The sequence below is a fragment of the Eubalaena glacialis genome, chromosome 3, assembly GCF_028564815.1.
Source record: "Eubalaena glacialis isolate mEubGla1 chromosome 3, mEubGla1.1.hap2.+ XY, whole genome shotgun sequence".
NCBI classification, from domain to species: domain Eukaryota; kingdom Metazoa; phylum Chordata; class Mammalia; order Artiodactyla; family Balaenidae; genus Eubalaena; species Eubalaena glacialis.
The window spans coordinates 141,082,356-141,096,977 of NC_083718.1; positions in this window are offsets into that span (position 1 = coordinate 141,082,356).

A 14,622-nucleotide genomic window follows, 5' to 3' on the forward strand; every position below is an offset into this window, starting at 1 on the left:
AGATTAAATTTCTTCTTCAGGGAAGCCTTCCCTGACTCCGCTGACTAGGTTTGATCCCCATGTTTTTTTGCTTTCAGGGCACTCACCACAATTCAATCAATCATCTGTGTAGTTACTGCAGTTACTTGTTTACTGCCTCCACCCCCTCTTCTTTGAACAGTAAACTTCAAGAGGGCAAGGACTGGTTCACCACTACCCCATGATTTCAACACAGTGCTTAGCATATGGTGGAGAAACCCCAGCATTCCAGCATGGGGAAAGTCGACTCCAAGTAGAGCCTGGGAAACTCCAAGGATAAAATTGATCCAATTTCACAGTTTTGTCTCTACATTAGAGTAATAGTCTCATAAAAGAAAAAGATGATGATAATGATTAGACACATACACACGTGTGCACGCACATACATATACATATCCACTTTCTTTTTTTAAATTTTTTTAGAACAGTTTTAGGTTCACAGCAAAACTGAGTGGAAAGTCCAGAGGGTTCCCATGTACCCACTGTCCCCACAAATGCGCAGTCTCCTCCATCACAACTGATGAAGCTACACTGACACTTCTTTATCACCCAAAGTCCATAGTTTACATTAGGGTTCACTCTTGGTGTTGTACGTTCTGTGGATTTTAACAAATGTATAATGACATGTATCTACCGTTATGGTATCATACAGAATAGTTTCACTGCCTAGAAATCCTCTATGCCCCATCTACTCACCTCTCCCTTCCCCCTAACCCTGGCAACCACTAATCTTTTTATTGTCGCCATAGTTTTGCCTTTTCCAGAATGTCATGTAGTTGGAATTATACACTATGTAGCCTTTTCAGATTGGCTTCTTTCACTTACTAATATGCATTTTAGGTTTGTCTATCTCTTTTCATGGCTTGATAACTCATTTCTTTTTAGTGTTCAATAATATTCCATTGTCTGGATGTACCGCAGTTTATTTATCATTTACTGACTGAAGGACATCTTGGTTGCTTCCAGGTTCTGACAATTATGAATAAAGCCGCTATAAACAGTATAGGTTTTTGTGTGGACATATATTTTCAACTTCTTTGGGTAAATACCAAGGAGTATAATTGCTAGATTGTACGGTAAGAGTATGTTTAGTTTTGTAAGAAACTACCAAACTGTCTGCCAAAGTTGCTGTACCGTTTCACTTTCCCACCAGCAAAGAATGAGAGTTCCTGTTGCTCCACATTTTCGCCACCATTTGGTGTTGCCAGCATTCTGGGTTTGGGCCATTCCAAAGGGTATGTAGTGGTAACTCATTTTTGTTTTAAGTTGCATTTCCCTGAAGACATATGATATGGAGCATCTTTTCATATACTTATTTACTATCTATATATCTTCCTTGGGGAGAGGTCTGTTAAGGTCTTTGGCTAATTTTTTAATCAGATTGTTTCCTTACTATTGAGTTTAAGAGTTTTTCGTATACTTTGGATAACAGTTTTTAAATCTGTTATTAACAGAGTGTCTTTTGTAAGGATTTTCTCCCAGTCTGCGGTTTGTCACTTTTCTTTTAAATTAGAAATCTTGACCTTATCCTGATAATAGTCTTATACTTTCTGGATTCTTACAGTCTTCTCTGGTTTTCCTATTCCAGAGCTAGGAAAAGATTTCAGAGCCTTTTTTCCCCCACGTGTTTCGTGGCAGATTTAACTTTTATAAGTTGTCAAGTCACAGGAAGGTTTATTTGTATTTTACACCCAGAGGACAAAACTCCAGGCTATTATTTTGTGCCAATAACACCTAAAGACAAGTTTCCAAAAATTCCTGAGACCATACATTGTAAGCAGCTTGCCTGTAATACAGCATTTAAACTGAATTACAGTTTCACTTTAGCAATGAAATAAAACTATTCAACAACAAAAATAAAGCCTATTAAAGGGACACAAGAGCTCTCAGATATGCTGTCCTTTTAAAAAACAGCAATTGCATTATTAAGAAAATAACTATTGAATAATTAAGATAGGATGCTAACTCAAGGTCTTTGCCACCCAGCCTGGGGCCAGTCTCTGCTCAGTGTGTACAGAGGCAGTCCCGCGTTCCAATCAGGTGATGCATTTTGGAAATATTGACCTTTAAGTGTAAATATTTTTTCCTGTGGTCTCTATCCTCTGTCAATCTTAGTGGGTTCTCACTCTGGGCTGCAGAAGCACATAGATCTTTTGACTTACTGTAGCTTGGCCGCCTCCCCAGCCCCCCTTTTTATCCTGTCATTTTATTGCTGTATATTTTCAGTTTGTTTCCACAGGCTAGATTCTTAACCCAACTGTCTATGTCTTTCTTACATGAACTGCTTTAAAATAGAATATGATGAAATGAATGTTCTCTCTGGTGATAACCTGTCTAAGTTTCTGCTTCCGTCTAAGTAGAAATAACTTCTACCTGAGGGTTGTTGTGAGGTTGAGTGAGATAATATAGGCATTTCATGTTATTCCTGGCAAGTAGCAGGAGTTCCATAAATGTTGGTGGTGATAATAGTGATGATAATGAAGGTAGGCTCATGAGTCCTGTTTGTTTCCTCTGTGTACATTGATACCTGACCTTGGAGGAGCATTATTCAGTGTTCCCCAGTGCACTCAGAGCTGCAACGGGCATTCAGCTGCTGACGTGTGAATGACTTATGCAAGTTGGGTCTGTGGCATGACCCCATGATCCCCATCTAGGGCATGTTTTTCTAAGTGAATCAAATTTACCAAGGAGCATCTCACCTAGACTATCACAACACAAACGAAAAGAGTGTACTCTGGGGTCAGTGAATCCAGAATTCAAAATTAGAACTGTCCTAGACAATCTGGGCTTATGACTTTAGCACATGTTTTTATCTGAGGAAGCTTACTTTCCTCCCAGAGGACTCTTCTTTGTTAACTTTTTTCTAATTACAGTGGTAATAATTCTCAGTCCTTGTAGAGTCCTTGGAAATTACAGAAAGAAAAAAAAGAGAAAATTAACATCATTCAAATTCTTACTGCCCAGAGATAAACACTGTTGAGATTTTGATGACTTGATTTGTATATGCGTGTACATACGTGTGGAGAGAGACAGAGACAGAAACAGAGAGATTGATCGAGATTTGTTTCCTTTCTGTTCTTTGACCCACTAATAGAACCTGGATTTTTTTTCATATGTTGGATGGAGATTCCTTGATCTCAGAGAAAGGTGAAGCTGACTCCTGATGGAGAAGCAGACCTGTGATCCAGTTGCAATGAAAAGGGAATTACATGGAAGTTTTGACTCCTCCCAAAGGGGAAATTTTAAAAGAAGCATACTTTTTGTTACCAAATGGATTTTTAAGGCCTCTGAGGTACTTCTTAGTAAGTGGCATTTTCAGGACTCTTGGTACATCATGATGTCTGGAACAGGTTCATTATTTCTAAATGGTCTGTGCTCACTTAACATATTTCTTTATAATCATTGATTTCTTTATTATTTATTCACTCCACAAACATGAAGGATATAATCTTTGTCCTCAAAAAGTCTAAAACCCAGTGGGGGAGACAAGGCAGAATGAAGGAAAATCCAACTTAAGGGCTCAACTCAAGTTCTGAGCGTGTGGATGGAGAAGACAGAGAAGGTGGGAGCAATGGCACAAGGGATGCTGGTGAAGGCAGTTGGGGCATTTGACCTAAAATCTTCTAAAATAATTTGAAATTGAAAGCAAAGGGTACGCTTTTCAGATTCTCACCACCGTCAGGGTGGCAGCTCCCATTATGAAGAAGTTACTTTGTGCCAACTGTGTTAAGTACTGTCATATATCATCTCATTTAATCCTCCTGGTCTATGAGGTAGGTACGTGTGGGGCATCTGAGGCTCAGCAGGTGAAAATAATCAGTCGAAGTTCACACAGCAAGTGTTAACGATCTGTCCAAAGTCCCAAGGTGAAGAAGTGACCATGCTGGGTCACACCTCCATCTACTAGTCTCCAAAGCCTACATTCTGAAGGATCCCAGTTCACACTGGCAACTGAGTCCACACTGGGAGGCTCGGGCCGCATCACATGACTTCCTGAATTCCTTGCTGAGAAGTTGAGATTTGAGTATGTCGACAGTTTTTTGAAGAGGAGAGCTGAAAACCTCCAGACCTCCAGCTCAAACGGCCTGGCCGAGTGACTTTCTTTCTTTTTTGAATTTTCCTCCTAAATTTTTTACCTCTATTTTTTGCCAGTTACAGAATCCATGGAAGAAAAGAAAAGAGATTTGTAGTGGTACCAGGTAGGATAAGGAGAGGGAGGGAGGAAGAAAACACTGATGCTAGAAGCAAAACTAAGAAAGATTAGAAAAATAAAATAACCATGGCAAGAGGCAGCGTAACACCCCAAGGAACTCCTAGAAGATGCACAGTCCCCTTACTCCGATAGCATTCATTCGCTTAGGCCCACATCCCCGAACCTAGAGAGAGTCCAGGGGAACAATTGAGCCATCCATTTAACATAACTTATTTTAACTCCTGGCCGGAATCCAGGCTTATAGCTCTGTACTCAACAGTGTGTACTCACAGAGCAGCGAAACTGCTCCACATCCGGGATAACAAAGCAACTGTTAATGGGAGTAATTAAGAGCTTTGGGGGTGATTTATATCTTTTGTTACTGTTCAAGTCGAAGTTACCAAAGACAACAATTATTAGTATCACAGGTGATCCTTAACCCAGGCAGGGAAGGCTGTGAAATCTAGCTCCAGCTCTTGCTTCCCCAGGCCTAAGTTCACAGAAAAAAGAACCAAGAGTGATTCACAGTCAAGAGAGTTGGGAGACAGTGCCCACCGGGTTGGCTCAGCTTGGGAAATATGAAAATCTTCAGCCCCTTTAATGAAGATAAAATATTGACAGACCTCTGGAGGAGGAGGGGGTGACAGCACTCCAGTGCTGATTTTCCTGAGAAACACTTAACTTTATTGGCTGAATTTTAAAATGAAATCTTTAAAACTCCTGTTTCTATTAATATTACAAAGGTGGTTGTGGAGAGGAAGCGTTGTGTCAGTTGCAATGGCTGTTGGTGCCGTAAGTGAAGAAGGACCCAAGTCCTGAAGCTTCATCTTCAAAAGCTCAAATGAAGCCAAGGAGGGATTCCGTTATACACATATATACATTCTTTTTTTCATACTCTTTTCCATCATGGTTTATCACAGGATATTGAATATAGTTCCCTGTGCTGTACAGTAGGACCTTGTAGTTTATCCATCCTGTATATAGTAGCTTATATCTGCTCACCCCAACCTCCCACTCCATCCCTTCCCCCTCCCCCCTCCCCTTTGGCAACCACAAGTCTGTGCTCTATGTCTGTTAGTCTGTTTCTGTTTTGTAGATAAGTTCATTTGTGTTGTATTTTAGATTCCACACATAAGTGATATCATATGGTATTTGTCTCTTTCTGACTTTCTTCACTTAGTCTGATCATCTCTATTTCTATCCATTTTGCCACAGATGGCATTATTTCATTCTTTTTTATGGCTGAGTAATATTCCATTGTATATATGTACCACATCTTCTTTATCCATTCATCTGTCGATGGACATTTAGGTTGTTTCCATGTTTTGGCTATTGTGTGCTATGAACATAGGGGGTGAATATATATTTTTTAATTATAGTTTTGTCTGGACATTTGCCCAGGGGTGGGATTGCTGGATCATATGGCAACTCTATTTTTAGTTTTTTGAGGAACCTCCATACTGTTCTCCATAGTGGCTGCACCAGCTTACATTCCTACCAACAGTGTAGGAGGGTTACCTTTTTAGAAATGGTAAGTTTTGAGTCCATTTCAAGGGCACATACTTCATTGAAGGCAGGATAAGAGGTCTGGCTGGCAAAAAGGATAATTTCAAGACCTTTATAGGCCTTAGACATTCTTACTTTTGAAGGCTCCACCCACATCATACCAAACACATTACAGTACAATACACTCACATCCATAATCACACACAATTTTTATTTGCCATACAAAATTTGAAAGGTCTTTTATATTAGTAAGTTTGCTAAGAATTATTTAATTTTCTTTGTGAGTTAAACTTGTATATAAAATTGACAATCATTGACATGACAGTGAACTAGTTGACATAATGTTACATTTTGTAAACATTTAATTAAACATGTACTAATTTTTATTTTGCAATGATCCTTTTCTCCTTGCTTTTTAAAATTGTAGATTCACATGCAGTTTTAAGAAAGACTACAAAGGAATCGCTGGCGCAATTTGCCCAGATTCCTCCAACGGTAACATTTTGCAAAACTATAGTATGATATCACAACCAGGATATTGATATTGATATTGATACCACTGTTTTATTCAGATTTCCCATTATACGTGTACTCATTTGTGTGTGTGTGTATTAAGTCCTAAACAATTTTATCACTTGTGTACCTTCTGACACAGTTAAGATAATGAACAGTTCCAACATCACAAGGATCCCTCGTGTTGCCCTTTTGCAATGTTCTTTTAATATTTGGGGGAGAGTAACTTTTTAGGTCTTTCGCAGACAGCCGTATTTCCTAAGCACTGTGACCATAATGCCTAACAGATAACCTGCTATCAAAGTAAGGTTGTGGTCATGTGCATATGGGTGGATGTGATATAAGCAGATTCCAAAGGAATCAATTTCATAAACTTAATATAGTACAGTCGTAAAGGGTCCTGACCCTGAAATTGAACTGCCTGGGTTCAATAATCACAACACCAATATTTTGTAATAGTGTGACTTTGTACCAGTTACTTAAGCTCTCTGAAGTCTTAGTTTCCTCAACTGAGAAGGACTGATCATAATACCCAGCATGAGGTGGTCGCAAGTTTGAATGAGGTAATCTGCTTAGATCCAAGTGGGGCACGAAGTAGTTGCTCAGTGTGTTAGATAATATTGTGTTAGATCTGCTTGGGGAAAGAGGTAAAAATAGAGGATTCAGAAGTGTCATAGGAGGGATTCAACAAGTCTGATGAAAATCAAAAAGCAGCGCAGGAGAATTCTCAGCAAAGTTGTAAGGGAAAAAAAAATTAGATAGAGTCTGACAGCCCCAGAGAAGAGTATTGCTAGCTCCAAATAGCCCCCACTCTGTGCATGGGAAGAACTGGCCTGACACTGGGACAAAGAGCACATTACAAACTTGCCCAGATGCTATTAAATCTCTGGGAGTGGGAGCACATCATCTTGTACCCTGAGAGAGCAGCTCAGGGTAAAGAAGGGGTCCCTGCTGAAGTTTGTATTAATGCTGCAGCAGGAACTGTTCTGAAGGGATCCCTCAATAAAACTGAAAATGGATGGGGCCATAGCCGGAGCTCATTTTGCAGACATGACAGGATTGGTAGAGTTTTAGGATTGCCAACAGGTTCTGAGTGAAACACTGAAGTCTATTGAAACCTGATTAACGGCTACTCCGGGGGCTGAAATAAGCCACCTGACTGACTGGTGGAGAGAAACCCCCTTTTCCATCAGCCTGGCGCTCTATATCAGATGGGGCCTCCGAGAAGCTGGAAAATGAGTTAACAACTTTGAACCTGCTGTAAAACTCTTATCGAAGCATTTATGGAGCACCTTAGAAGGTGAATTTGCACAACCCTCTGTAGGTAATTCTATTGGTATGGTTTTATTCAATTGAATGAGTATTTATTAGATCTCTAGAAGACCTGAGTTCGAGGCCTGACTCTGCCACCAATCAGCTGTGCCACCTGGAAATTCCCTTGCCTGTACGGACCTCAGTTTCCTTAACTGGAAAGTGAAAGGATTGGCTGAGATGACCACTGAGGCTCCTTCAAGCTCTGAGAATGGAATGATGTTGTAAATGCCATCCTCGGCACTGTGCCTGGCACCAAGGATGTCTCAGAGGACATCTAAGAAAATGTCTTAGGTGTCCTAAATAAGATATGTCTTAAATAAGATAATGGAAATTGTACATTTCAATCATTTTACTAGTAAATTAACGTGTTTACTGACAAATTAACGTGTCAAATACACAAGGTACAACTATTTTTTAACCTCTTTTGGAGATAATGTTCTAGTCGAAATTGAAGCTTTTCATAAATGTGAGACCTGAGAAAAATGACCCTGTGGGAGCTACAAAATGGCATTGTGAGATGTACGAAGGAATGTAAGACATGACCCCCTCCTCTCAAGCTATTTTCTGACTCACTAGGAGGACAAAATATATGCACCTGGGGCAGAGAGCAGTCTAAGGCGTGAGTTCATTTAGTGTCAGATGAACATCCGGGGAATAAGGACGAGAGCTGTTCACTGATGGGAGAGTCGTCCTGGACCAGTGCTATCTGCAACCACTCTTGAAGGAGGAGGGGCTTGGCCTGGACCCTGGGCAAGAGGTATTTTTAACATACTTTTAATTGTTCACTTCTGATTATGAAACTAATGCAGGTGTTTTAAAAGTCTTTATGTTGTAAATAATGGGAAACTCAACCTAAACTTACTTGAAGAATTAACAGAATTTAATTACTCGTATGTGATTAAAGTCTAGAGATAGGGTGTGTTTTGACCCAGAGAGTCAATAGTGTCACTAGGGACAAGATTGCCTTCTTTCTCAGCTCTGCCTTCCAAGGTATCCACTTCATCCTAAGGCTTGTGGTTAAAGATGGCTGTCAGTGCTCCTAAGACAGGCGCTTCCTCATTCACAGCAAGTGACAGAGTGCCCTCCATTGTCCCAGGATTCCAAGCAAAAGTCCAGACACTCACTCTGGTTGAAATGGCTTAGGTCATTTGCCCACCCTGAAACCACCCCTGGGGCCACCAGGACCCAAACAAGCTGACTGAACCTGTCTCAGTTACAAACTCTGCCCTGGGCATGGTGGTAGGGGTAGGGAACACAGATCTGGTGTCTCTGGGCCACATGGATCCCCAAATGGAAATTAGGCACAGCTGGGATGGAGACAAGGCTGCTGCAATCATACGTGTCCTTTATAATATGTTAATGGTAGAAATTTTAGAAAGTGCAGAGAATTGAAAAGAAAAGAAAAATCTAGTATAACTCCAACACTCAGAGGTACTGAGCATTGATATTGTAACAGATTTCCTTCCAGTCTTTTTTCTGAAAGAGTTAACACTGTGCTAAATATTCTACATGCATCATGTCATTTACCTTTAACATCACAACCCAAGAGGTAGGCATTATTATTATCTCCATTTTGTAGATAAAAAAAGCAGGCTTGAAGGAAGGAGTTATATAATTTGTTCAAGGTCACACATCTAGTACTCGTTGAGTTTGTTTGAACTCAGCTTGTCTCTTTCTGGAACTCAAGCTTTTAATCATTATGTTGTCTTCCTTCATATGGAATTGGTATCACAGCATATGTGTAGTTTTTGTTATGATTTTCTTCACTTACTGTTACATCATGAGCTGTTATAGTCCTTCAGTGGTCATTTTTAACTAGTGACTTAGAACAGGTTTCCTAGGATGCAGACACTGAGATGGAGGTTTGTGTGTAGGAAGTTTATTGGGGGGGGTGGGAGCACACCTTTGCGGGAGTGAGGGAAGCAGGACTGGCAGAAGGAGAAGATAAAAGCCGCAGCCAAGGGCTTCCCTGGTGGCGCAGTGGTTGAGAATCTGCCTGCCAATGCAGGAGACACAGGTTCGAGCCCTGGTCTGGGAAGATCCCACATGCCGCGGAGCAACTGAGCCCGTGAGCCACAACTACTGAGCCTGTGCGTATGGAGCCTGTGCTCAGCAACAGGAGAGGCCGCGACAGTGAGAGGCCCGCGCACTGCAATGAAGAGTGGCCCCCGCTCGTCGCAACTAGAGAAAGCCCTTGCACAGAAACGAAGACCCAACACAGCCAAAAATAAATATAAATAAATAAATAAATTTATATATAAAAAAAAATGTAGGTTTATTTTAACAAAAAAAAAAAAAAAAAAAAAAAGCCGCAGCCAATGCTATGGAGCTTTGCAGCTGGGATGGCCCTTCTGAGTTGTCCCATCTTGAGGCAAAGGGACTGGGCCTTTATACCCAGTAACCACCAGGAGGCGTATCATTGGGTGGGGTGGTTCTCTTGGGCTGAGGGCAATTCCTGGAGAGGGACTCAGCAGCTGGGACAAAAGGGGATCTACACAGAGCACCCCAGCATTTACTATAGCAGGCAGTTTCGAGGGGAGAGAGCATTCTTAGGAAGATATGGGAATCATTTGACTTCTCCTATTTCTCCTTACAACTGCTAGAAATAATTTTTCCAGCCAACGTTTCAAATATTTCCTCTTCCCAAAAACTTAGGATGTGACTTCCTATTTCATATTAAAAAGAGGGCAGTGTGGTGGAGTAGGAAGTGCCTTAGGCATAGAGACAGGAGATCTGAGTATGAATCCTGGCTCCATCATTTACTAGCAGTGTGAACTTGAGCATATATTTTAACCTCTCTAAACCTCATTTTCATCAGTTGGAGCAGGGTTTCTCAACTTCAGCACTACCGACATTTGGGGCAGGATAATTCTTTGTTTGGAAGGGGGACTTTCCATTGTAGCATCATAGGGTGTTTAGCAGCATGGCAGGCCCCTACTCACTGGAGGCCAGTAGCACCCCCCCGTCCCAACCCCAGTTGTGACCATCAGAAATGTCCCTAGACATTGGCAAATATCTCCTGGGGGTGGGGTGAAAACTCCCTTTATTTTAAAAAAAATTTTTATTGGAGTATAGTTGATATACAATGTTGTGTTACTTTCAGGTGTACAGCAAAGTGAATGAGTTATACATACATACATACATACATATACATATATCCATTCTTTTTTTTTTCTTTTAACATCTTTATTGGAGTATAATTGCTTTACAATGGTGTGTTAGTTTCTGCTTTATAACAAAGTGAATCAGTTATACATATACATATGTCCCCATATCTCTTCCCTCTTGCGTCTCCCTCCTTCCCACCCTCCCTCTCCCACCCCTCTAGGTGGTCACAAAGCACCGAGCTGATCTCCCTGTGCTATGCGGCTGCTTCCCACTAGCTATCTATTTTATGTTTGGTACTGTATATATGTCCATGCCACTCTCTCACTTTGTCTCAGCTTACCCTTCCCCCTCCCCGTATCCTCAAGACCATTCTCTAGGTCTGCGTCTTTATTCCTGTCCTGCCCCTAGGTTCTTCAGAACCTTTTTTTTTTTTCTTAGATACCATATATATGTGTTAGCATACGGTATTTGTTTTTCTCTTTCTGACTTACTTCACTCTGTATGATAGTCTCTAGGTCCATCCACCTCACTAAAAATAACTCAGTTTCGTTCCTTTTTATGGCTGAGTAATATTCCATTGTATATATGTGCCACATCTTCTTTATCCATTCATCTGTTGATGGACACTTAGGTTGCTTCCATATCCTGGCTACTGTAAATAGAGCTGCAGTGAACATTGTAGTACATGAGTATTTGTGAATTATGGTTTTCTCAGGGTATATGCCCAGTAGTGGGATTGCTGGGTCATATGGTATCTATTTTTAGTTTTTTAAGGAACCTCCATACTGTTCTCCATAGTGGCTGTATCAATTTACACTCCCACCAACAGTGCAAGAGGGTTCCCTTTTCTCCACACCCTCTCCAGCATTTATTGTTTGTAGATTTTTTGATAATGGCCCTTCTGACCAGTGTGAGATGATATCTCATTGTAGTTTTGATTTGCATTTCTCTAATGATTAATGATGTTGAGCATTCTTTCGTGTGTTTGTTGGCAATCTGTATATCTTCTTTGGAGAAATGTCTATTTAGGTCTTCTGCCCATTTTTGGATTGGGTTGTTTGTTTTTTTGATATTAAGCAGCATGAGTTGCTTGTATGTTTTGGAGATTAATCCTTCATCAGTTGCTTCACTTGCAAATATTTTCTCCCATTCTGAGGGTTGCCTTTTGTCTTCTTTATGGTTTCCTTTGCTGTGCAAAAGCTTTTAAGTTTCATTAGGTCCCATTTGTTTATTTTTGTTTTTATTTCCATTACTCTAGGAGGTGGGTCAAAACGGATCTTGCTGTGATTTATGTAATAGAGTGTTCTGCCTGTGTTTTCCTCTAAGAGTTTGATGGTGTCTGGCCTTACATTTAGGTCTTTAATCTATTTTAAGTTTATTTTTGTGTATAGTGTTAGGGAGTGTTCTAATTTCATTCTTTTACATGTAGCTGTCCAGTTTTCCCAGCACCACTTATTGAAGAGGCTGTCTTTTCTCCACTGTATATTCTTGGCCTCCTTTATCAAAGATAAGGTGACCATATGTGCGTGGGTTTATCTCTGGGCTTTCTATCCTGATCCATTGATCTATACTTCTGTTTCTGTGCCAGTACCATACTGTCTTGATTACTGTAGCTTTGTAGTACAGTCTGAAATCAGGGAGCCTGATTCCTCCAGCTCTGTTTTTCTTTTGCAAGATTGCTTTGGCTATTCGGGGTCTTTTGTGTTTCCATACAAATTGTGAAATTTTTTGTTCTAGTTCTGTGAAAAATGCCATTGGTAGTTTGATAGGGATTGCATTGAATCTGTAGATTGCTTTGGGTAGTAGAGTCATTTTCACAGTGTTGATTCTTACAATCCAAGAACATGGTATATCTCTCCATCTCTTTGCATCATCTTTAATTTCTTTCATCAGTGTCTTATAATTTTCTGCATACAGGTCTTTTGTCTCCTTAGGTAGGTTTATCCCTAAGTATTTTATTCTTTTTGTTGCAATGGTAAATGGGAATGTTTTCTTAATTTCACTTTCAGATTTTTCATCACTAGTGTATAGGAATGCAAGAGATTTCTGTGCATTAATTTTGTATCCTGCTACTTTACCAAATTCATTGATTAGCTCTAGTAGTTTTCTGGTAGCATCTTTAGGATTCTCTATGTATAGTATCATGTCATCTGCAAACAGTGACAGCTTTACTTCTTCTTTTCTGATTTGGATTCCTTTTATTTCTTTTTCTTCTCTGATTGCTCTGGCTAAAACTTCCAAAACTATGTTGAATAATAGTGGTGAGAGTGGGCAACCTTGTCTTGCTCCTGATCTTAGTGGAAATGGTTTCAGTTTTTCACCATTGAGGATGATGTTGGCTGTGGGTTTGTCATATATGGCCTTTATTATGTTGAGGAAAGTTCCCTTATGCCTACTTTCTGCAGGGTTTTTATCATAAATGGGTGTTGAATTATGTCAAAAGCTTTCTCTGAATTGATTGAGATGATCATATGGTTTTTCTCCTTCAATTTGTTAATATGGTGTATCACGTTGATTGATTTGCATATATTGAAGAATCCTTGCATTCCTGGGATAAACCCCACTTGGTCATAGTGTATGATCCTTTTAATGTGCTGTTGGATTCTGTTTGCTAGTATTTCGTTGAGGATTTTTGCATCTATGTTCATCAGTGATATTGGCCTGTAGTTTTCTTTCTTTGTGACATCTTTGTCTGGTTTTGGTATCAGAGTGATGGTGGCCTCGTAGAATGAGTTTGGGAGTGTTCCTCCCACTGCTATATTCTGGAAGAGTTTGAGAAGGATAGGTGTTAGCTCTTCTCTAAATATTTGATAGAATTTGCCTTTGAAGCCATCTGGTCCTGGGCTTTTGTTTGTTGGAAGATTTTTAATCACAGTTTCAATTTCAGTGCTTGTGATTGGACTGTTCATATTTTCTATTTCTTCCTGGTTCAGTCTCGGAAGGTTGTGCATTTCTAAGAATTTGTCCATTTCTTCCAGGTTGTCCATTTTATTAGTATATAGTTGTTTATAGTAATCTCACATGATCCTTTGTATTTCTGCAGTGTCAGTTGTTACTTCTCTTTTTTTATTTCTAATTCTATTGATCTGAGTCTTGTCCCTTTTTTTCTTGATGAGTCTGGCTAATGGTTTATCAACTTTGTTTATCTTCTCAAAGAACCAGCTTTTAGTTTTATTGATCTTTGCTATTGTTTCCTTCATTTCTTCTTCATTTATTTCTGACCTGATCTTTATGATTTCTTTCCTTCTGCTAACTTTGGGGTTTTTTTATTCTTCTTTCTCTAATTGCTTTAGGTGTGAGGTTACGTTGTTTATTTGACATGTTTCTTGTTTCTTAAGGTAGGATTGTATTGCTATAAACTTCCCTCTTAGAACTGCTTTTGCTGCATCCCATAGGTTTTGGGTCATTGTGTTTTCATTGTCATTTGTTTCTAGGTATTTTTTGATTTCCTCTTTGATTTCTTCAGTTATCTCTTGGTTATTACGTAGTGTGTTGTTTAACCTCCATGTGTTTGTATATCTTACAGATTTTTTCCTGTAAGTGATATTACGCTAGTCTCATAGCATTGTTGTCGGAAAAGATTCTTGATACGATTTCAATTTTCATAAATTTACCAAGGCTTGATTTGTGACCCAAGATATGATCTATTCTGGAGAATGTTCCATGAGCACTTGAGAAGAATGCGTATTCTGTTGTTTTTGGATGGAATGTCCTATAAATATCAATTAAATCCATCTTGTTTAATGTATCATTTAAAGCTTGTGTTTCCTTATTTATTTTCATTTTGGATGATCTGTCCATTGGTGAAAGTGGGGTGTTAAAGTCACCTACTATGGTTGTGTTATTGTCAGTTTCACCTTATATGCCTGTTAGTATTTGCCTTATGTATTGAGGTGCTCCTATGTTGGGTGCATAAATATTTACAATTGTTATATCTTCTTCTTGGATTGATCCCTTGATCATTATGTAGT